The sequence below is a fragment of the Ambystoma mexicanum genome, chromosome 10, assembly GCF_040938575.1.
Source record: "Ambystoma mexicanum isolate Mex_15411 chromosome 10, UKY_AmexF1_1, whole genome shotgun sequence".
In the NCBI taxonomy this organism is placed as follows: Eukaryota; Metazoa; Chordata; class Amphibia; order Caudata; family Ambystomatidae; genus Ambystoma; species Ambystoma mexicanum.
Window position 1 is genome coordinate 631058850 of NC_090932.1, and position 25105 is coordinate 631083954.

Here is a 25105-nt window from a genome sequence, read left to right on the forward strand (position 1 = left end):
TCATTATCAGCAATGTCAGCAATGGTGCAGGAGCGGGCAAAAGCTAGTTCTAGCATCTTCTCTCACGGTCCTTCTTCCTCAGCGATTCTTGTCGTGGATATCTCTCCTTGCTGCACTTGTCCGAATGTCAATGAGTTCGATAAATGTCAACTGTCTATTCTGCCAGTTCTCAGCAGCCTAGATTGCCTACACGTTGGGCAAGATCTCTTATGCGTTAGTATACTGCTCAAAGAACTTCAGAGCAGTTATCAATTGCCTTCTGTATCATGTGCGCCCTGCTTGTCCGCTCGGGTTCAGGACACATGAATTTGATGTTAGAACCGAGGAGTCTCACTTTTGGGCTGTCTGAAGTCCACAACCCTCACGTTGCTCTCCTCTAGGCCTCCGGTTCCTACTTCATTCGAGAATAGGAAACAGAGGCAACAAAAGATTGATGAAACGAAGATTTGATCACTCCTTTTTCCGACATCGTAGATTGTACTGCCTTGCTCCTGGTACCGTGTGATCAACGAATAGTGCGGGTGCACTTCCGGACTCAAGCTTGGAGTCAGCCTGGGGCGCAATGACAGATGATGATGGGCGCCCAGGCGATGATGCAGGCTGTGGCGCAATAGAGGATGGTGGGCGCCACAGAGGTATTCGCTTGGTGTCGGCCAGCAGTGATGCAGAATCTGCTGGACAAGGTTGGGGCATTCCTTGACCTTCCTCTTTTATGACAATCTCATCATCAGGCTTTGTTTCAGAATCAGGCAGTTTCTGTGGCAAAGAACTGGCAATTGTTTCTTTCGTTTCTGGAACGGCTGTTTCTTTCCGGTCGCCTCGATCAGTCCGTTTTTCAGATGGTGACGGCACGTTTTTTGCATGGGTGGCGTGGATCCACGCTTTACGTCCAGCCACAGGAATGGCCGTCTGCGTTGTCAGGAGTATGAAATAGGGACCACGCCACCTGGGTGCCAACAATGTTTTTCGTTCAAAATGTTTAAGCAGCACCCAGTCAAGTGGCTCCAGTGCATGTCCTGGGCCAGTATATCTGATCGGTAGCGCCTCCTACACCTGCTGATGAATCAAACACAATTTTTGAATCAGGAGATTACAATAAATGCTGAGCACTGGGTTTTCAACTTCGTTCAGTTTCTTTGGCTGAGATGCACACCAAGCATTCGCCGGTCTCCCCATGACTATCTCATATGGGGAGAGCCCAGTTCTCACCTGCACAGATGTTCACATGCATAATAGTGCTATTGGTAACGCATCTACCCAACTTAACATGCTTTCTGCACATATCTTGCTAATCTTAGATTTCAGGATTCAGTTGTGGTGTTCAATAAGACCGGCCAACATCGGATGTCTCGAAAAATGGAATCGCTTATCGATCTGGAGACCTGCACAAATCGGTAGTACTACTGCACCTACAAAATGCGGACCATTATCTCATCATATGACACGGGCAGGCCAAAACGGGAGAAATATTCCTTTAACATCACTTTCGCCGTGCTTATAGCAGTGCAGTCTTTCAATGGATATGCTTCCACCCATTTGCTGAATGCACATATAACCACTAGGACATTCTTCAAGTTTTGGCATCTCTCCATTTCTATGAAATCAAAATGGATCACCTCAAATGGCATAGAGGGAGGGCCAAAACTGCCTGTTGGAGTCACTGTTCCCTTCCCCACATTGTGTTGTAGGCACGTGATACAATTCTGTACCAACCTCTCACCATTCTTTTTTATGAGTGGATTTTCCCAAACTGTGGCTAGATGTTGAATTATTTTCTTTGCACAGATATGAGTGGGGCTGTGAGCCATTGTGACCATTGCATTTACATAGGCATTTGGCAACATCCAATTCCTGCTCTTCTTGTCCACCCAACAACCCTCCAGATCTAATTCTGCAGAGCTCTCAGCCCACCCTTGGATTTCATCAACAGTGGCTTCCGCCTGCATCTCTTTGACAGTAGCAATTCCATTCTCTATCATGAAGGGCACCTCTTCAGATTGTATTGTAAACATCTTTGTACTCATATCATTGGGCGTTTGTTTTGCAATTCTGTCTGCAAACGTGTTTCCCTCTCCCACTTTACATGTTACCTTTTTGTGCGCCTCGCATTTCATTATTGCTAGGTGCTTTGGACACGTGAGTGCAGACAGCAATCGTACAATCAAAGGGCCATGTTGGATTCTAGCCCTATGTGATGTTAGGAAACCTCTCTCAGCCCAGATTCGGCCAAAGTTATGAACCACGCCAAAGGCGTGCTGACTGTCACTATATATATTCACACTCAGATTCTCAGCTGTCTCACAAGCTCTGGTTAATGCTATTATTTCTGCCGCTTGTGCAGAGTTGTAAGGGATTCTTTTGCTCTCCACAATACTCTTTAACGTGGTGATGGCATATGCGGCAGTTGAAGTGCCATCAGGTAATTTAAAGCAGGAACCGTCACAAAACAGTTATCCATCTGGTTCTTTTAGTGGGGTATCACTTAAATCAATTCTCCCTTTTGTTTCTTCCTCAGTAACCATTAAAAAATCATGGGGGGGTGATTCATTTCCACCAAGGTTTTCCCCAGGCATTGGCATTAATTCTGCTGGATTCAAAGCGCTACACCTCATATTTTAGATGTGGGGTTCAAACAACACAATTTCATATCTAGTCAATCTAGCAGAGGTGAGGTGTTGCGTCTACGTTCTATTGAGTAGAACGTCTGTGGCATGTGGCAGCATCAAAATTAAGGTGTGCCCCTATACCATCCCTTCTGTTTGTTTCACTGACGCAGCAGCCGCTGCAACAGCTCGCAAACATCGTGGTAGTGCGCGCGCTACAGGGTCCAGCGCAGAAGAAAAATAGCCGCATGGCCTATTTCTTCCACCTTGTTCCTGTGTTAGAACTGCTAACGCGCAGCCGTCATTCTCATGCACAAACAATTTAAAAATCTTTTCATAATTTGGTGTCCCCAAAACTGGAGCAGAACACAATGCAGTTTTTAGTAAGTCAAATGCTCTCTGACATTCTTCATTCCACTGCAAGGGCATCACAACATCTTTCTTTGTCAACCCCACCATCGGCTTCACAAGTAAGGAAAAAATTCACTATCCATTGCCGACAATAAAAAGCCATGCCTATTATAGCTCTGACTCCTTTTGTGTTTTTGGAATAGGCATACCAGAAATGCTCTCTATTCTCTCCACCGTTAGTCTTCTCCCTTCTTTCGAAAGTAAGTAACCCACAATACTGGAACTTTTTTAAGCTGGCTTTGTGGCCATGCGCTGCTAAGTGTGTTAATAGTAAAATGGTACTCTCTTTACAAATCTCATCTGTGTCTGCTGCGATCAACAGATCGTCTAAATATTGTAGCAATACACAACCTGTTGGTAGCTCTAGCATATCTAGTTGTTCTTTTAATGCTCTGCTATAGATGCTAGGGCTTTCTGTGTAGCCTTGAGGAATGCGCATGAAAGTAAACGATCGCCCTCCTAGTGTGAAAGCAAACAGATATCTACTTTCTTTGTGTACTGGAATACTGAAGAAAGCATTTTTCAAATCAATAACACTAAAATACTTTGCGGAAGCTGGGATCATTGTCAAAGTTGTGGTAACATCCGAAACCAATGGGAATTGGGGATCTACTACCTTGTTTAGTGCACGCAAATCAATTATGAAACGATATGGTACCTCATTACCTCCTTTCTTATACACCGGAAGAATGGGGCTGTTACATATGCTTCCTGTAATCTCTTCAATCACTCCCAATTTTACCAAATCAGACACAATACTTTTCAATCCTTTCTCTCTGTCTGCTGAAATTTTATACTGTGTAATACATGGCAACGTTACTCCCTCTTTCAATGTAATCTTCACCGGCTCTATCTTCAAGCATCCCACATCATTATCATCTATTGCCCATACACAAGTTGGCACGTCACCCAATTCTCCTGGCAAAGGCTTGGACAAAAATTCTGACATTGGTACATTCTGTGGTGCAATAGTTAAAAACACTCCATCTGGTGTACAATAACTGCACTCAATGTTTTCAATAAATTTAATCCCAAAAGATTCTCCCCACAATTCTCTGTTAACAGGAATGGACAGTATTCGGTGAAAGGGCCTATTGTTACGGCTACTCGTTGGGACACTGGATTAATCACTGGGGTACCTGCGGAACCTACTGAAATATTTTTATGCCCTGACAGTGGTATCTCTAGAACTAAGTGATGGTCTAGCGAGCACTTTTGTGCCCCCGTATCTACGAGGAATCTATGCTCTTCATTCCCGACTTTCATTTCTACATAGGGTCCTTTCTGATTCACGGGAATAGATACTTGTTCCGACCCCTGTCTTGGGCTGTCCTATTGGGGTAACAACACATCATCTGAAGTGAAGTCACTGTTATTATTGTAGTAGGCACCCGTTTGAGTATCAAAAATGTTCCTGCCTCTTCCTCTATTTCCATTTTGCATACCCTGATGATTTTGATTCTGGGTAAAAGTAGTTTGATTCAGAGCCTGGGCTTGATTCTGTGCTCCATTCCCTTGACTATTCTTGTGCTGCTGCATATGGTTTCTGTTGTGGCCATTTGTCCCTGGGTGCCCTCTGTGCTGTCCTCTCTGACCGTACCCACCTCTATTTTGTAAATGTGGACATTGCGCTCGCCAGTGTCCTTCCTCTCTGCAATACGCACATTGATTTAATCCCAAGGGCCCTCCATGCATATTCAAATTACTCCTTCTCTGTGCATTTCCTCTTCCCCTGTTGTGTCCTGATACTTGCTGGAGTAACACCCCTACTATCGTCCGCAGGGCTTATATTCTTATTTGCAAAGGATACTCATTGCATATCTCATTTATCTCCCCCACGGAAGTCCTAGGGCTCGACATCCATCTCATTGTCTCTCGTAGGCATACTTTTAGCCCAGCCCCAGTCTGTCCTGCTGGGGACAAGAATCGCTGCTGTCTATTGGGTACCGTTTCTTTCCTACCCCTCTCAATATCTTTCCTACTATACCCCGGTGTGGCAAGTACTTCAGAATATTCTTCATCAAGTTCATTCTTAAGTTCAAAAAGTCGGTCCACATGCTCTTTTATTTCTTCATCTCTCTCTCTACAACGGGCTAATGCATTCAAATCCAACAATCGTTGTGGCGGCAACTTCCCAATTAACTTTTTCCATTGTGTCGACAAATATTGCCCCATGCATTCCAACAATACCTGTCTTTCATTGCTTCTCCTGAAATCATACATCGATGCTAGCGTGGCCGCCTCATCATTCTCGTCTATATACATTTCTGCCTGCTCTTGCAACTCTCGCTTTCTCTCCTTGCTGATCGCGCTGAGGGTCACTCTCACACATTCACTTTGTTCAAGTTCGCTTATTGGGGGAGCAGTCGGGATGGAGACACCCTCATGGGCGGGAAGTGCGGAGGGGGCAGTGTAAACGAGAGATGTCTATTGGGGCTGTGGTAATTGTGAAACACTCAGGGCGGGCTGACTAGTGGGCAGCGCGGTTACTGATGCAGCCTGTGGCTGTGCTGGGGTTTGGAGGGGCTGAGCAGCAGCTACTGACGTAGTCTTTTTAGTTTCTATTCTCGGGCCTTGTTTCGTTTCAGTTAATATTGTATTCATCAATTCATCTGATGAGTGTATCTCTCTTTGTGGATATATTTTCTCGATATTTAACTGGTCGCGTCTATTTGCTTTCCTCAAGCTATTACTCCACTCCTCCTCCTCCTTTTCTGATTTTGATTAATGCCTGCGCGCATGTTTCTCTCTACTTCTAAATCGGACCATTGCTTCCCTCCTCCAATCTCTAAGGATATCGAGTGCTGCGGGGCATGTTTTTTTTCTTATCAAAAACCTTTTCCAGGTTATCTATTTGGTCCATCTCAAAACTCCCATTCCTCGGCCACTGAAAATCTTTCTGCTTTCTGGTTTGCTCATTCCAAATTTCACAAAACATTATCGCTCCCACACCATATTTCACATACATATAATAAGCCAGCGTTCACCCCGGAGGCGCAACCTGGCCAGTTTCCAAAGATTTTCCACTGCAGCAGAAAAACCCTGCTAGAGTGGACAATACCCCAGGCATGTTTTAACCTTACCCTTGGTTAATCAAACTTACTCTGGGTGTTTGATTTTGCAAAATCAACTCTCAACCAATATCACGATTACTTACGAATCGGGGCATGACTCACCTGATTAGTCAATTTGTCTTTCCAAGACACAATTTGTTTGTATACTGACACAACTAATGACGTTGTGTCTGCGTATCTCGGCTCTGCCTCGTTTCGGGACCCTCACCTCCTTGTTCACTGGCCGGGCACGTCGATCAGGGATCAGCTGTGTGCAGATCTGCAGAAGGGAGACTCATCGCTTACGCATGGGCGCCCTGAACACCTCTTGATCCCGGCTCGCTTGTTCCCGTCCTTGCCGTTCTTACCGCCTTCCTTATTTTGCAACGTACAAGATGGAACAAGTGGGGGAGGGTCCCTATTCGGGCACCATCTTGAAGGGGCCCCTTTGGGACCCTCGAATGTGGAAACAAGGCACAGTCACCACACACGAACTGATACGCCAGACACGAGGTTGTATTCCCAAAAGCCGGGGTTTATTGCAAAGTAAATATTCTCAGTTGGCCAACTGGTCTCACGCCCCGCGACGTGTGGCTAACAGACCTCGGGAGACGCAAGAGCGCGAGACACAAACATCAGTTACATATATACAAAACTAACATTTTACAATCAGTAGTGTCACATCAAAAACCGCCCCTTGCACATCTCCTTTGAACTGAGCACGATGATTAACAATCGTGACGAGTATGACACCTCAAACATTTGTTTTAGCAACAGTTTGCAATTTTGTAAAGCTGCAGACATCAGTCTTTGTTGAAAAGAACAGAATGCTTCTGTTCTCACTAGCAAGCTGCATGTGGGGGGGAGAGCCACATTCCATGCCTTCCTATCTCCTAGTTTCTATTTGGGTCCTGGGGGTCAACTCGCTCTCCAGGACTCTACAGGGCTTGAGAAGGGGAGCCGCAAAGAAGAACATAATTCAAGCAATTTAATGTTTGTTCCAAGTATTTTCACTGTGTTTTCGAGACACATTGGCACCTGTGGGCTGATTAGGATGCCTCACTGCCCTCTTTCAAGGATAGCGCGCGGGAGGAGACCGGGTATTTCTATCAGGGTTGCTACATTATGTTTCAGCATATTTTCCTTGGCCTTGCATTGCACACTGGTAAAGCAGAATATCATGTCAGCGAAGCATTTATAACAGAAAGCAATAAGCAAACGTTAGAGAAAACAAGATGGCGATTTCTGTCACCTTAAAATGGCCGCACTTCGGTCAAGCTTATGATTATGTATTACTAACACTAAGAGCATGAGACGGTTGGTCTTCGGCCAACATAGTACATTTCCCCATGATCGAGGGGTGTCTGTTTTTCTGGATCGACAAAGGAGGGTACAGAAAAGGTAGGGATAGACAGGCAATCAAATTGAGTATGGTGAGCAGAGGAAATGCCAACAAAATTCAAGTGAACTGGAATAAAACATACAGATGGCAGATGGTTCAGAGATGAATGAGCACACCATGGTGCAAACGTCCAGTTAATGCATTTAGCATCTCACTGATGATGGTACATACATAATGTAGTCACCTGTTACTGTAAATTTAGAGGCATGGCAGAAAGCAGCAGAGGCATTAATGCTGGAAAGGTCAGAGTAAGGCAGAGGAAAGGCAGTCCAGCTGACAAGGGGAGGAGGTTGAGGCTGCAGATGGAGCAGGCAGAATCGAATTTGCAATAGCAATTGGACAAACACAATGCAACAGCAGGGCACAGCCAAAGGCAAAATTTGAAGTCAAGATGGAAAACAATGCCAGTGCTGGGAACTGGAAGAATGGTGGGAGTACAGGCGAGATGGAGTGGGAGGGGAGAGAGTCATTGGTATGAGGGAAAGCTGGTCATTGAAGGATATTGTAAGGACTGACTTTAAGAATTGTAGGATGCACCAATGCTCTGTGTGGCCGGCGTGTGCAGGGGTCACCTCTGCCTCTATCTGCACCGGGAGAAGGACAGGTCCCAACAGGCCTGGCCAGGCAGTGGACAGGAGCAGACAGGACCTTTTGGTGTGGGCCTTCATGCAGGGGGCCAGCTTCTCACCTGCCGGCTTCCCATTGGCTGCATTGAACAAGAAAGGGCCCAATCAGAGGCCTTGTGGACGCAGCTCCATGGAAACCATCAGTGGCACTCCAGTGCTGAGGGAAGCCATTTTGGAGCGGGCGCAATGGCCACGAGGCACAGTGCTGGATGAAAGAGGCACTGTAGTCACGGCGTGGGGATCACTCACCATGAGGGCAGGTCTGTCTGCCTGCACAGATGAAAACGTATATAACACATCCACAAGCGCTGACATGCCCGTAGCATCAATGTACCCAGGGGGTTCACAAGCAGATATGAATAACGAGTTAAGAGCGTTGCGAAAAAGGTTGGTCAGGTTAAAAGAACCTGAAGAAGTACCACAAGAAATAAGGGTTCCAGTGCAGCAAATAGGAGATTGGAAGTCAGGAGATTCTTTGGTTAGATTCAACCATGGGGCAATAAGAAATGTTTGTGTCAAAAAAGATGATGGGGAGAGGGTTTGGACGGTCCTGGGACAAGAAGTCGAACCAGCAAGGGAAAATGAATGGGAAGATAAAGATGGCAGAAATAATGAAGGGGCAGGACAAGAAAGAGGTCAAGGAGAGGAGGCGAGAAACCCCTCCTCTCCACAAGAGGCATTGAGAAGGGATAGACCAAGAAATAGACCAGATTTAATGTGGTAGTATAAGATCAGAAAAATACTACAAAATGGGTTGAAAACAAAATAGACATGCAGATGCTTCTTTTACATAAAGGAGTAAGGATAACGCAGTATGTGCCATGGACTCAAATGGACACAAATAATTTGATCTAAGCTCTTCCACAGCTTACAGCTGTGGGTAGTAAATGGATCTATGAATTTGAAAAACAAACAGCAGGGGTAGCTTTAGCACTAGGAGACCTTAAGAGTTTACTAGTCCCCATAGTTAGGGATCAGGTTGCAGACATATGGGCAAGGGCCGGGGAATCTGGGATAATTTTTGCAAATAACAAACATGATGGAGCAGCCTTTAATGAAGTAAGGGCAAGGGTATGGGATGCCCTACGAAATATGTACCCAGATACCCCAGACTTACATTCTTTAATGCACTGCACAATGGTTGATGATGAGGACCCATTTAGGTGTATTCTTAAGTTACAGGAAATGTGGAGAATTGAGACAGCAGGGCAATGTGACCTTTCAGTACAATTTTTCTACTTTATTGTAAACAAGGGATTACCAAAAGAGGTCCAGAAGGCACTAGATAGAATTGTGGGAGTTGAAGCCAAAGGGTGGGCGGAGATCCAAATTATAATATTCCACCATTGTAAGAGAATCAAGGAGAGGAACAGGGAGACCACCCAGAAGCGGCAGTCGGACGAGGCAAAACTATTGGAAAAGAAACTAAATAAGGTTGTCGTCCAAGCACCACTGAGGGCTCCGGATCCGGGGAAAGGACAGGAGACACTGAACAAATTGAAAATGCCACAATTGCTAAAGAAGGACAGGGACAATGGGTTCAGGGGGACAGTACACTTGTCATATGGGGATGTAGTGGCCACTGTGTGGTTGAGGCAATATAGTACTGTCTCTTTGTGGTGCTGCAGATTCAGGTCTGCCAGGGAATGACAGAAGATGCTGCGGTCCAGGATTGATCTTCATTGCTTCCTGTTGACCGTGTTGGCGGTGGACATGTTAGAGATGTGCTCCATGCTGGAGGCTAACCACAGAGGTTCAGGTGAGTTGCAGCCATACATTGGACTGGTTGTGTGGGAGACTGTCAGGGTGCTGCCTTGGGTAGTGTTGGGCGTGAGTAGAGCTGGTGGATGGTGTCTGGAGTTAAGGGGGCTACCTGGGGTAGTGTCAGGGGCAAGGGGGGCTGGTGGAGGGTGCCTGGACTTCAGGGGGAGGCCTGGGTAGTGTCAAGGGCTGGTGGGTGGTATCTTAACTTAAGGGGGCTGCCTGAGGACTGTGGGAGGCGAGGGGGGCTGGTGAGTTGTGTCTGGAGTTGAGCTGGCTGCCTGGGGGTAGTATCTTGAATGATCGCACTGTGGGGAGGGGACGTATGGTCAGGGTGTGGCTTGTAATAGTGTCAGAGGTGTGGAAGGCTGGTGGGTGGTATCTGGAATTCAGGGTGCTGCCTGGGGTAGTTTTGGGGTAGTTTTGGAGGTGAAGGGGACTGGTGGGTGGTGTCTGGAGTTGAGGGTTCTGCCTGGGGATAGTGTCTGGGGTGCGGGCAGTGTGGGGACAGGAAGTACTGTCTGGGTGCTGCCTGGGGTAGTTTCGGAGTTGACGGGGGCTGATGGGTAGTGTCTGGAGTTGACAGGGCTGCCTTGGGTAGTTTTGACAGTCAGGGGGGCTGGAGGGTGGTGTCTGGAGTTGAGGGGCCTGCCAGGGGTAGTGTCGGAGGTGAGGGGGCTGGTGGGTGGTGCCTAGAGTTCAGGATGCTGCCTGGGGTAGTGTCAGAGGTGAATGGGGCTGGTGGGTGGTGGCTGGAGTTGAGGGAGCTGGCTGGGGTAGTGTCAGAGGTGAGGTGGGATGGTGTCTGGACTTGAGGGGGCTGTATGGGGTAGTGTCAGAGGTGAGAGGGGTTGGTGGATGGTGTCTGGAGTTGAGCGGGCTGCCTGGGGTAGTGTCAGGGGTGAGGGGGGCTGGTGGATGGTGTTTCGAGCTGAGGGGGCTGCCTGGGCTAGTGTCAGGGTTGAGGGGGGTGGTGTGTGGTGTCTGCAGATGTGGGGGCTGCCTGGGGTACTGTTGGGAGGTGAGGGGAGTTGGTGGGTGGTATCTAAAGTTGACGGAGCTGCCTGGGGTAGTCATGAAGGTGAGGGGGGTTGGTGGGTGGAGTCTGGACTTGACTAATAAGGGCTGCTCATGCATTTTTTCACAGGGGAGCTGCCTTGATTTACGAGGGAGCTCATGCATTTTTGTGGAGGGTGCAGCCTTGACTTATGAGGCTGCACACACATTTTCACAGGGGTGCCGCCTTGACTTATGAGAGTGCGCCTGTATTTTCCCAGGGGGTGCAGCCTTGAGTTCCAAGGTTGATCACACGTTTTCACAGGGGTGCCGCCTTGAATTACAAGAGTGCGCCCATGTTTTCAAAGGGGGTGAAGCCTTGAGTTACAAGGGTGCTCACACATTTTCACAGGGGGTTCAGCCTTGACTTACGAAGCTGTGCCTGCGTTTTCGCAGGGGGGCCGCCTTGAGTTGCGAGTTTGTGCCCACGTTTTCGCAGTGGGTGGAGCCTCGAGTTACGAGGGAGCTTGCGCATTTTTGCAGAGCTGCTGGATGGTGGGTCAGGGGTGGACACGGAGGTTTGTGTTTATGTTGGGATATGGGTTGCTTGTTGGGGTGCGTGGAAGCGTGTTGTGGGAGTTTCTGTTGCAGCTCATTTTGATTTGCAGGTTGGGTTGAAATGCACGTTCCGTACCATGAAAACGCAGAGTGTGCAGAAAAACGTATGCGCGCAGTCTCACGCAGTGTCGTTCTCGGCATGCAGCCTTTGCGGGATTAACACACATTGTTCCATGAATCGGGCCCTTAGTGTGAGGCTTTTCTGGTATGCCTCTCGCTACCAGCTTCCTTGTCGGGTTCACATTTTAAACGTTTATCCACCTCTGCGTAACGATCCCTCCTTCCGTGAACAATTCCTGGAAATTGCTGATATTCCCCTTATGCAGTATTTGCATCTAATAGTCATGGGTGATTTTAATTTAAAATGTAACCCCCCCTCTTCTCTGCCCATTTTCTGGTTCTTTTCTGCTATGAAGAACCTGGACCTTAAACAACTTTCATCTAAACCTACGCACACATAAGGCACCACACTTGACGCCATTTTCTCAGACGAGCCACTTGTTTCTGTCTTCTCTCCTTGGCAGCAGGCGTGGTTAGACCACTTCACTGTATCTTTTACTCTGCAGACTCCAGGTCAATGACTAGCTCCCAGAATTAAGGTTACCCTTCAGACCAGCTGGCATACTGTGTCTAGAGAAGAGATGGTCTCTTTAATTCAAGGCAAATGCAACTGGCCGATTCTGTCGATTTCTCATTTTTGACCCACTTGTTTGAGTCTCTAGAAGACCATTTTGCACCCTTAAAATCCAAGAAAGTGCAATGCTGACCCCCTGCCCCAAGGTTTAATTAAGCCCTGAAATCCCTCTTTCTTATACAGAGGCAGGCAGAGCGGAAATGGGGTGCAAACTACTCCACTGCTGCTAGTCTTAACTTTCAATCAGCCACTAAACATTACCATCTGGCAATCCGGGAAGCTGAAGCTTACTTCTATGCTGACAGAGTGGGCAAGTCTTTGAACCAGCCCAACACGTTTTTCTCTCTGGTCTAGTCTCTTTCCTCTAACAACAACCCCTTGGCGTGGATCTTTCCGCCTCAGACTCTGTGTGTCTCCCTGTCAGCTTTCTTCATTCAGAAGATTGAAGATATTAGGAATCTCACTTCATCAGCCAGCCTGGCTGCAGCCCTCTTCCAGCTCCTGCCATTATTCAATACCCTTCCTGTACTTGGTTTGTCTTTCCAGTCATCTCACATGACAACATCTCAGTGGAAACACTATGCCTGAAATCCACCTTTCCTTCGGACCCTATGAAGCTAGATATTATTAAACAGATTATCCCAGCCATTGCATAACAAGCAGTGAGTCTTTCCTGTTCACATGTTTTCATTCCTGCAAAGCTGAAGCATGCACTTGTCACACCTCTTCTAAAAAAGCCATCCTTAGACCCCAATGTTCTTGCTCACTTCCGTCCTATCTCTCTTCTGACTTTTTTCATGAAATTGCTGGAAGTATTCATTGCTCCTCTTCTTTCTTCTTTTCTTGAGGAGTCCAGATTCTTTGACCGTTTTCAATCAGATTTTCACCCAGGCCATGGCACAGAGTGTGCTGGTTTCAGCGAAGGATGACGTTGCCTGGCTGGTTAACCAGGGGGAGTTGGTGCAATGATTATGTTCGAACTGTCCGCAGCCTTTGACATGGTTGATCACTTCCTCCTGATCGACTGCCTTGCACTTGTCGGCCTCTCTGGCCAGGTCCTGGCATGGTTTATTTCTTTCCCAGCTGACAGGGGCCAGACTCTAGTTCTCTCCTCTTTCTGGTCCCCTTTTCACTCTCTTTCTTGTGGTGACCCTGAGGGCTCTGCCTTTTTCCCTATGTTATTCAATGTTTATATCCAGCCTCTTGTAAGCATTATTCACTCGCATAGCCTCCACTGCTACTCCTATGCGGTGACACCCAAATCATTGTATGGCTTGATGTTTCTCAGTCAGACACAGCGTCTCGGTTTAGGAGTTGTCTGGCGGTGGTTGTGGGGTGGATGGGCAGTAACTGGCTGAAATTGAATTGGGAGAAGTGCTTTTGGTTGTTTCCCTCTTCTCTGTCTCACTCTTGGAATTCCTCATTCTGGCCACTGCAGCTGGGCCTGTTACCCTCACCTGTCCTTGTGGTAAAACATCTTTGTATCAAGTTTGCCTCTTCTCTTTCTAACAAGGCTCAGGTTAGTGCGGTCTGTCAGACCGTCCACCATCAGTTAAGAATTCTGCATAAAGTCCTGCCCTTTACTCCACCCCAACTTCGGGCACCAGTCATTGCGGCTCTCGTTCTGAGCTGCATCGATTACTGTAACTCCCTCAAACACTCTATCTCACTAACTGTTTGCAGCTCTTGCAGAATTTGGCAGATCATGTAGCTACTGACACCCCTAATGGGTCTCAAATTTCCCCCGTGCTTTGTTCTCTGCACTGGCTGACCGTATCTAAGAACCTCAAATTTCAGTCGCTCTGCAATGTGCACCGACCGTTCTACAGAGTGGGTGCAGAGTACTTCCAGGACAAGTTTCCACCCTACTGCCCCGCTCGTGCCCTGCGCTCTCTGAACTCCAGGTTGATATCTTCCCCCTCAGGGCTAGTTGCTTCTCCAAGCAATAAGTTGGTGGTAGATCTCTTTTTTCTGCTGGGGCCTCCCTCTGGAATATCCTCCCTGCCTCTCTGAAACTTGAGGAGAACCATCTCCGGTTCCGGAAGCACCTCAAGACTTTCCTCTTTGATTCTGCTTTCTCTCCTCTGTTCCCCTGCTGATCTCCTGGTTGAAACTGAAACTGCACTGGTTTACCTGGCTACCCTCTGATCTCGGGCCCAGGTTGCCTCCACGCCAATTGCACACCTGCACTGCCCCCTGGCAACCCTTGCACTCGTGGACTGTTCAGTATCCCTACAGCCACCTACCAGCACCTGACACCTGTTGTCTGCCCCCACCCTTGCACTTGCCACCAGCTGGCCGCACCTCTTATTTATTGTCTTTATTTATTTTATTTATTATTTATCTTTATTTATTTTATGGTTATCTTATGTACTGCACTGCCCCCTCCCTCTTTCCCCCCGCACTTCTCCCCTTCCCCCCTCCCTTGCACTTGTGCATTCTCAATGTCACCTGGCCTAGTAAGATCACTGTCTCTGTCTTCCCTGTGTTTCCCCTCCCTTGCCTCATCACGCCTTCAAACACTTGTGTATAGGCAAGTTATAAATGCCATATCATATCATGTCATATCATGGTCCATCGATTTAGCCTAGCCAGATTTGGTGGCCTCTCCTTTTCTGTTCCTGCAGCTAGGCTGTAGAATTGTCTACCTCCTACACTTCAGGGCTACAGAAATCCATCTTCAGTTCATGTGTCTGCTAAAACCCTATCTGTTCTAGTCATTCCCATTCTATGGATCCTTCCATTCTGTTGGTATCTCTATCGCCAAGTTGCCTTGGGTGTTTGTGCATTAAACAAGGCTATGTAACATATGTAACATAACATAACCCTTACAGCGTCCCAGCCAGGCAGAAAGGTTCAGGCTGAGAAAAACCCATTTGTACATACCACAGTGTGAGCAGGTTGAGTTTTGCACAGCAGAAGACGCACGTATCGCATGTAGTTAGTTTTGACACATTATAGATAGCCACATATAGCAACACAGAAGAAGCAACTTTATATATATATATATATATATATATATATATATATATATATATATATATATATATATATATATATATATATACGGTAGTGGCTGTGTAGTTATGGTTAAGTTTCTAATCCCACAGGAAGAGCATGTTTTGGGCGGATTATAACTTCGCTCCCCCTGGACGAATCCTCACCAAACTTTTCAAAAAAAGTATATGGCCCACTCTGAATTTATTGCAAAGTTTGGTGAGGTTTGGTCTGGGGGGGGCAAAGTTATAGGGGGATAGGGGGGTCCCAAAACTTCTTTTTTTCCCATAGACTGAATGGGGAAAAAACTTTGCTCACGCCTACAGCCCAAACCGCTGGACGGATTTTCACCAAATTTGCAGCAGGAGCAGCGGCTTGGTCCCGAAAGCTTTTGTAAATTTGGTGAAAATCCATCCAGTAGTTTTTTTTTTAAAATGACTAAAAAGTAGGTCACAAAAAATTTGTGATATCCATGTCCACTCCACGGACGCACTTCCCTGTTCGCTCCGTGGACAGGACACCGATTGGAAGATTGGCCTGCGTCATGTCCGTGGACATACGACGTGTTTGCTGATTGGTTGGGATGAAGCGTGAGGTGCGTCGGATTGTTTCGATGCGCCCGCCATCTTGGATCCGTGTTTGGTGACCGCGGACATCGCAGTAAAAACAAATTAAAAAACACAACATTGCACTTGTCAAATTTATCAAATAATCTCTGGGGAGGTGAGGGGTGATGAGGATGGGATGGGATATGGCTTCAAGAAGCAAAAATCGGGTGTTTTTTTGTTGCCAAAGTGACACAGTATATTTGGAGGTGTTCCACAATATGTGCCTAAAGTACAGGCGAAAGAGATTGCATTTTGTCATTCAAGGGATGAAGATGTATAATCATGAAATTGTGGACTTGTAAACATAGATTGCTGCTTCTGCAGTCTGCAACCCCAACCTTACCTTGTGGTATTACAGAGTAATACTACATTCTGAATGCCCGTTCCTCTATATTGTTTATATTGGTTGCCCAATATTTATTAATATTAAATACAAGCAATTTCAGGTTATTTTACACTCTTAATTAAAACGCTTGATGTTTATAAATTGATGTGCTGGTGCTACACCCAGAGCACAGCAAATAAAGGGCTATTCATGTCTGTGTTAAAATGTCATTAAAATAATAATGGAGTCAGACTAGCGCCTCCTAGAGCCTGGCACCTCAGGCAGCCACCTGCAGTGCCTGATGTATGTGGATCAGAATAACAGTTCTCATGGATGCGGTGAGGCAAGTTGTTGCTAAGTAAGAATGTATTTTGATTCTGAGTGAAAGTCACCAGCTTTGAATTTTTGTTTGCGAGCTAAGGAAGCCCACGCATCGGCCACACAGTATAAGGGTCAATAGTTTTTTGACCTTGAGAGAAAGGGACCATTCCGAAAGGAATTGAATGAAAGGAGGTTTGTAATAATGAAGATATGATAAGGTTATGCAGTCCAAAACTAGGCTAAGGAACATATAAATTCAGTTTATGAAGAATTGTTGGTGCAAACGCAGTGTGCGTTAAGGTCTGAGTTGCGCCAAGAGAATGGAAATGGTGAATATAATGTAAGTTTGATTTTCGATCATTGTATAACCGAACAAGCATTAAGTTATCATTATCTGAACATTATTTTTGGGTTAGATTGTGTTTGTTTGTTTTGTGTGGCATATTGCAATGAAACGCAAGTACTTTTGTGTGTAGTGGTCCTTCTAACGTGGTTATGGGGAGTCCAGCATCGGGTGCATATAGACCACCACTCGGTTCCCCCAAGGTCAATGCTAATATTTCATTAAAATGTCATGTATGACCATCTCGAATTGTGTACCACTTTCCACGTTGTTTTCTCTCTGTTGAGATTGTTTCATGTCTTTGTTAATCGTTAGTTTAAACTCTATGCCGAGTTAATAAGTCAATAGATAAATTGTAATAAAGATCGGCTAGTGAGACACCTTTCTGTTATGTTTTCGAAACAGGTTCATCCTGCCATTCTGCGATTGTCATGGATTCCAGATGCCAACTGACTGTTTTTTTATTCGGCAGCTGAACATAGTTGTGAACACCTGGATCACAGTGACTCTTTTTTGGGACGATTGCCAAGGGCCCATATGCCCTTACGCTGTACTAGCGATTAGGAGCAACATAACATCCTTTACGGTGGTCTAGCCCCAAGTTCATGCAGAAGCTCTGGAATTCACTGCGCGACCCAAGCGCTCCTTTTACCGAAAACGAACACCTTGTGTACGCAAAACGAACAACGCTTGCCTCTCAATAAACATTTTGGATTGCGAGCGAAGAAACAAATTTGCAATTTGATTGAATATAGCAATAGTCGGATGTTCTCAGAGCATTTATTGTGAAATAAAAGTACTTTACAAATTGTACAGCATTGTTGTTTTCTTCTGAAGTACGGTTTAATATTCCGAATTGTGACGTGCTGTGTTGTGAGTCGATGTGTGTTCATTTTCGGGTTCTGCGTCACGTCACGTAGAAGATTTTGGGCGTGTTTGGCTACGCTGATGAGGAACGTCACTGAGAAAGGTGGAGAATATCACTAGGTTTGGTAATGTGAGTCTCATGGGCGGAGCATATGATTTAGTGACGTCAGGGCAGTTTACCTTAGGTCGATGCAGCAATGGATAAGATTAGCACAAGATGGCCACGCCTTGCTGCCAGATTTCGCATGTTTATAAAAGAGGAAAAGTTTCATCCCTGTCCCCCCTCTCTTTTGTCTTGTTGCACTTTTATACACCATTTACTGCATAGGCACATTATAACCCAATAAAATGTTTAAAAGAAAATGTATATTACCTGCGTGTCAAGACAAAATGCAATGGCAATGGCATGTCAAGACAAAGTGGTGAAGCCACAATACTGCATGGAAAAAGGTAAATATATATTTTCTCACCCACAGAAAATAATACCATGCAGCATAATTAATATCCCTGACCGTTTATATGGGTTCTGCGAGGAAATTATGGAAGAATCATGGAAGTCCATGGTGCCAAAGACAAACATTGGAATGTTCACGTGTTAAGAAGCGGAGCAAGGGAATGAGAGCATCGGAGACAGAGAGAGAGAGAGAGAGAGAGAGAGAAGGGAGGACAGAGAGTGAGAGAAAGCAAAATACCATGACCAGCAGCCAATGCTCCACCGATCATGGACCGCCTGCTACACAGCGCCATCCCTGCAGGTGGTCATGGTGCTTTCTGCACACCACATATAATCCCTTAATCTAGCCTGCTGTGCAATCCTTCCTGGGTGTAGGATGGCAGGGTTTCAGGAGGTGGATTGAGGCAGTTCTAGTAGCCACTATGAAACTGACGAGGAGGTGGTGAGCCTAAAGTCACAGAGAAGAGCAAGCATGAGCACAGCACAGCTGAGGCCCAGGAAAGCAACATTCACTGTTGAGTAGATGAGTAATTGTGGGTTCACGTCGTAGAGGCACCCGGATCAACCAATGAATCGATCAATCAAACAATTAATGCTATGAGGTGTATTCAGAAAACTCAATAAAACGTTCATATTACACATTCCACAAAATCAATGAAATATATTCATCAAGTTGATCCCTTAATGTCCACAATAAAGCGCATGTAGGCATTCCTTGTTGTTAACAAACCACATGACAATAATTTTCCAATATTCTTCGACTCATTTTCCAAGCTCTGTGTACATAATGGACAACAGCGATTCTCGCATATCTAAGTCATTACCTTTTAAATTCAAGGCTGGCAAGTGAATATCACAGAGAGGATGTAACTCTTATTACCCAATCCTCAGCAGTATACTTTTTGGATTCTTTTTTTTTAAATTGAAAGTCGATCATCTCTTAATTGCTGCTAGATCTTTTATTGAATTTACTCACAAGCTGTACTTGCAAATTGATCTTAAGTGTAGTCTCAGGTAGTCCTGTAAGTTATTTAGAGAATGCTAATTCTTGAACGTAGAACTGAAATAGTCTTGTGTACAGTCACAACTACATCCACTCAATTGAACAATGAACCACGTGTGTTTGCTTAGCAGGTGTCCATGGTGCTCACTGCAGCCTTTCTCGACACATTTCTAATCAATTCTTAAATTAGGTCTCCCATATGCTCCTAGAGTATGTTCCATTTTCTCAATCTCTGGGTACCAAGATAAAAATCTTGGCAGAAGGGGCACCAGACAGAACATTCGGCTAATTTCCAACATTGGAAACTGTCAGGCGATGCCGGCGGGAGAGCATGGCCCGAGTTTAAGGCCGTTGCTCATGCCTGTCTGCGCCTGTAACATTACATCAGGTGAGGGCGCTCACCTAAACTGCACCCCAGGCATGCCCCAATGTGTGCATTCAACGGACCATCCAGGCCCTATCCTTGTTTCTACAGAGCCTCGGCTCCACAGTAAGATGGCCGACGCCATACTCTATCTACATCTGCACCCTGATTGGCCAACAGCAACTCTGAATGCAAGTCCTGACTGGACAATGAAATGCCATTCTGTCCTGGAAGCCGGCATGTGACGCTGGCACGAGAGCAAGGCTCAAGCTTAAGGCCATTGCTCATGCCTGTCTGTGCCTGTCTGCACATGGCAATTCCCGTGCCCACAGTCCACAAGCAAACTGCCCCCATCGACAATGCAGTGCAGACTACAAATCCCATGATTGCGCCCTCAAACTCTGAAGCTACTGCTCACCTAACCTGTGGCGATCAAGTCCCTATGCCCAATGCTAGGAGGATCCCCTCTTCACGTTCTTGTCACCCTCATCATGCAGTCTCGGCTGGCCTGTGCTGCAGCAGCCGCTATTCCGTGGACACCACCCCACCATGCAGTAGCACCTCTGTCAGCACAGAAGAAAAGCCAGGCGCGCCTACTAAGGCATCTGCATCGGCTTGTTTGACATGCATAACCAAGCTGACTTTGCTCTTCCACATGCTGCCGCCCCCCACCCCATTCCTGCCAACCATTGCAGGATCATCCTCTGATGCTCATTCAGCAGCTATTTCGTCCAAATGCCCAGTACTCGCCCTACGGTCTCTCCTCCAGCATCACCTTTTGCCACAAGACAGTCCCATTATTTATACTGATACCCCGAAACTCAATCTAACATGGATCTTACCTATCGCCCTTGTCACACTCCCACACAAGCACCTGGAGCAGCAAAGGCCCAATGACCAACCCACATCTGCCTGATCCACTCCCAACCAGATGCCCATCTCACTGGTTCCCGTACAACACAACAAAAGAACAGGGGAACACCCACTCCCAGCTCACCTAGTTCATCCATGGCCAATCCTCACCTGTGACTTCCCCTGCAGCCACCCGGTAACACCCTCCTAGAGTGGACAGATGTGCAGTACTGCATGACCATATGGCTCCTCCCGAACTAGACCCATCAGTACACAATTGGTGCAGCCAGTCGCACTGTGACCCCTTAGCTCTTACTCCAACCTACTTTGCTTCTAGGCCAGCATCACAAGGCATTCAACCTCTGATGCGTGACACTAACCCCCTGCATCATCATGCTACACCAATCAGCCACCTCCCCAGTACTTTTAATTTGTCAAGCCCTGGCCCAGCGCCATCACAAACTCCTACCACCACCGCACCCTACCATGCAGCCTCTCCCAGAAACAGACCCCCAAACATAACTTGGATTAACCTGCTGCTTACACCGTGCTGAACCCAGGATCAACTCTACCCTGCCTGGGACAAACTGGCAGACGCAGGCTCAGGGTCAGAACCCACCTGTCCACCATTACTGCGCTCTAACCCTCAGGGGCAACAAGACAGGAAAGGCTTAGCTCTCTGACCTCCCCACCCATCACTATGCCCACTGATATGGTGACTGTGGCTGACCCTGGCCCAAATTTGCCATCTAAACATGCAGAACCCGTTGGCATAGCAACTTCTACCCTCCCTGGCCCCAACCTACCAGCTAAACATGTATAAGCACGAAAATGTGCACTTATCAATATGCGCTTACAAGGCACACATGCCGTAGACGTCCATGACCTCTTCGTTGAACAGCACTTTGACAGTCTAGCCACCACAAAAACGTGGCTTCATGACACATTTGGCCCACAAATTTCCCTAGCCATCCCACCTAATTACAACATCTTCAGGGCTGACCGCCTCAATGCCATTGGAGAAGGGGTAGCCCTCATAGATAAATCTTCCCTACAATCACCCCACTTCCCTCCACCCCTGGGTATGAACTGCTGCTCCTTAAACTCACTACTGACCCCTAAAACTACACACAACCTGCTCCTCATCAATCCGGCAAGCTAACAGGCCAAGCTTTCCTGATATAGGCATTCCTCTCCTAATAACCACTATCATGAACCCAAGACCAAATGTATCATATTGGGGGATCTAATCCAAGGTTGTAATGATGTTATTGACCCCAAAACTACAGCATTCACTCTAGCGCTCAAAGATATGCACTTTACCCAGTTCATAGACATGCCCACCCATGACAAAGGGCGCACACTAGACTGGATTGTTACGGCCAATACTGCCATCAACACTGTGCCCTTGTCAGACCATCCCCTCATCCACTTCAATCTCTCCTTATCTAAATCCATTTAAGATCAAGGCTCCCACACTGAACCCATTCGAGTTAGGAATAGCAGAAAACTGATCCTAGAGGGATTTCAGCCTCCCTTCTAACTCTGCTGAATCCAAGTGCACAGCCATAGAGTATTTCACCCCAAGACCTAGTCAATCACTTCCATGCAAGCCTGCTTCATACGCTTGACCTGCACGCCCCACTCAAACACAAAACCCCTAAGCCACTCAAACCCAACAACACCTGGTTCTCAGAAGACTTAGTCATCCTACATGGGAATAAAAGGGCCTTCAAAAAACCTTTCTAATAAGAACCCCACACCTAAGAACTGCTCCGTCCTCACCACAGTTGCATACTCTTAAAAGAAAGCAGTAGTCACCTTGAAATCCAATATCTACAACACCAGAATTGCCAATGCCGGTTCTAACACCAAAGAGTTATTTTCCATCCTTAGAGAGCTGGAAACACGCATGCCCCCTATTGTGGGCACCATCTCTTACAAAGACTGGTGCATACAATACAGGATGCATTGTCTCACAAAATTGAAACACTAATTGTCAAAATCAGTGCAAAAAAGTCTCTGCTCACTACCAAGAATCTCACAGCTTCCAATCCTGGTCAACCCTGTGTAACCCAGCCCTCTTCTGTGTTGCCTTTTACTTTCTGCTTAGTTGCCCAGGAACAGGTCCTTGCTACTGTCCTTTCACTAAAACCATCTAACTGTAAATGGACTCCTGCCTTGCCCACATTGTGCAACTCTGTGCACCCATGCTAGCTCCAATCATCACAGAGATTGACTATGCATCCTTCATGACTAATACTGTACCTTCCAGTATCAAGTTATCCTGGGTCACCCCCCTCTAAAAGAACACACTTGTCCATCCTCACTAACTACTGCCCATTACCACTGTTAACTTCCTGCTTAAAATACTTGACCGCCTCGCCTATACTCAGGTCCAGAATTTCCTAGAACAAAACCACCTACTTGAAATATCAGGTGTCCGGCCAAATCAGAGTACAGAAACTGCATTCCTGTCCCTGAAAACCCAAATGGAAAAATGTGTGACCCAGGCAACCTAGCACACCTCCTCCTACTAGATCTCTCGGCTGTGTTTGATCTGGTTAACCATGATATCCTCTGCCATCACCGCAGCCAATACGTCCACCTCTCGCCCAAAACCACTTCATGGGTCAATCCTTCCTTAGTTGTCATACTACCAGAGTCTGCATAGGCTATGCAGCTGCTGACCCCATCCCTGCGCCACTAGGGGCCCCACATGGCTCCTGCCTCCTGCTCACACTTTACAATACATATACCAAGATCCTATCTGACCTCCTTGACACTCATTTGATAATTTGTACCAACTTTGCAGATGACACACAAATACTCATTGCCATCTCAGGTGATTATGCGCGAGACCTAGCCCCATCAACACAGTTTACAGCACCATGCAAAATTGGTTGTGCTCCCACAATGTATGCCTAAATGAAAACCTAGCACCTTATTGTGTGCTCACCATACCCTCTCAAAAACCTAGACACTGCCTACACCTCCATCTCCATTGATAGTTCCATCATCCCTGTTCTGAATGAAATCAAAACAAATGAGGTTAATCCCGAAGCAGACCTATCCATGACAAGACACGTCAACGCAGGCGTACACAAATTCCAAATTCCTCTTCCCACCTCCCATTAACACCACTTTTCACCCTTTTCCTGCTTGTTTATCAGTTTTATTCGCTCAAACATCTAACAGAGTCTGGATGCCAATCCCTTCTTCCTCCCTTCATTGTAAATAATTGCTATATTCCATTATCTGTGAATCTTCCCCTATCTAACTTGTTCCATAAAGTGATGTATCTGCAGATACTTAGAAAAGCTATGTTGTGGTAGCTCAAATTCCCTTCTCATTAATGCTAAATGCTTACGGGCCCTATTCGCACAAGATTGCAAAAAGCCTTGCACGTCTGCCAAGCCCCTGCACCGTCATCCACACATATCTCTCTAAGCTGGATATGTTGATGGATAACTGCTTGCTAAGGTATCTCCATAATTTAAAAATCCCTGCACACCTGTTTCAAAATAGATGCCGTGTTTTTTCAAAGACTCTGCTATCCCTTTTCTTTCCGATAATATCCCATCTATGTTTGCTTTAGAAAGATTAATTACAAAACCGATAAATCATAATTTTGACAAATCTGCATGTTTAGCAGTCTGTTAACATGTGATAGAGACTCGCCATCAGAAGTAAAGCTGCCAATGTACACCATTTGTTGTATAGGCACATAAATACCTTATAGATAAATCAAGAAAAGGGGAAAGAGCCATGTACCATCCTTTACTGCTCTAGACTGCTTCATTCAGCCTGTTTAACCACTGCTATCCCTCCAGAAATATTACCTAATCATACTACTCAATTTCTTTAAAAAAAAAATTAAAAATAATCTTAGATATAGCTTAATCAGTAAATTTTGGAATAAAAGTATTAACTTGGGAAGCACCGCCATTTTTTCCATATTAACTATCCCTATTCGAGATAATAGAAGGCTTTTCCATTTCTTGATATTTATAGAGAGTAGAGATATCGTCAATTACTACGCTAGTGAAATTTTGTTTTCAACAGTTGGAATGTACACAGGCCAAATTAACCCTACATAATGTCTGGTAATCCAACTCCTTCATCTAACAACTCTTCAAGAATATCGCTTTACTCCAAAACACTGGAGTACTGCTTGATCTATTTTTTTTTGTAATTGACATGGTTCAACCTGTGCACCGTTATATGCGCCTTGATCATCACTGTCATTATTGCCGAAGTCATGCTCATTATGTAAATCACTGAGCCAGTCTTCTTGTAAATGTATAATGATCTACATGGGGCAAATTATATTTTAGTGTTTGCGTCTTGGACATCAGAGACTATAATGCCTCTGCCACTGCCCTGGCATGACGTTGTTGTTATTCCTTTTCTTTCTTGCCCATTGAGGACTGGCAATTATCGTTTAACCATGAATATGGGCCCTTCATTGATTCATCGTCTCAAATACTCAGCATATCATAGTTTTGTAACCTAGGGATAATCAAAATAAAATGTGGATGCTACCCATTCAGATGAAGGGCGCCATTAAGGCCGTCCGCGGCAGGTTTGCTCTGCCAGTATGATCTGCCAACAATAATATGGTGTGGCCAGGGGATTTGCTAACTTTGATGCTCCGGGGAATGGGGCAAGCCAATAAGGGGTTAGGTACGTGAGTTATTACTGCAGGTATATGATCAATGGTGCCTCCTATGTCACTCTCCTGATCCTCCCCTTTTTGGGCCATCACCCCGGGCCCCACCTTCTCACCTCCACCACCCTCTGCCCTTTTTTCCCATCCCCTAGTCTCTTCTATCCCATCTCGCCTCTCCCCTCCACAGATTGGTGG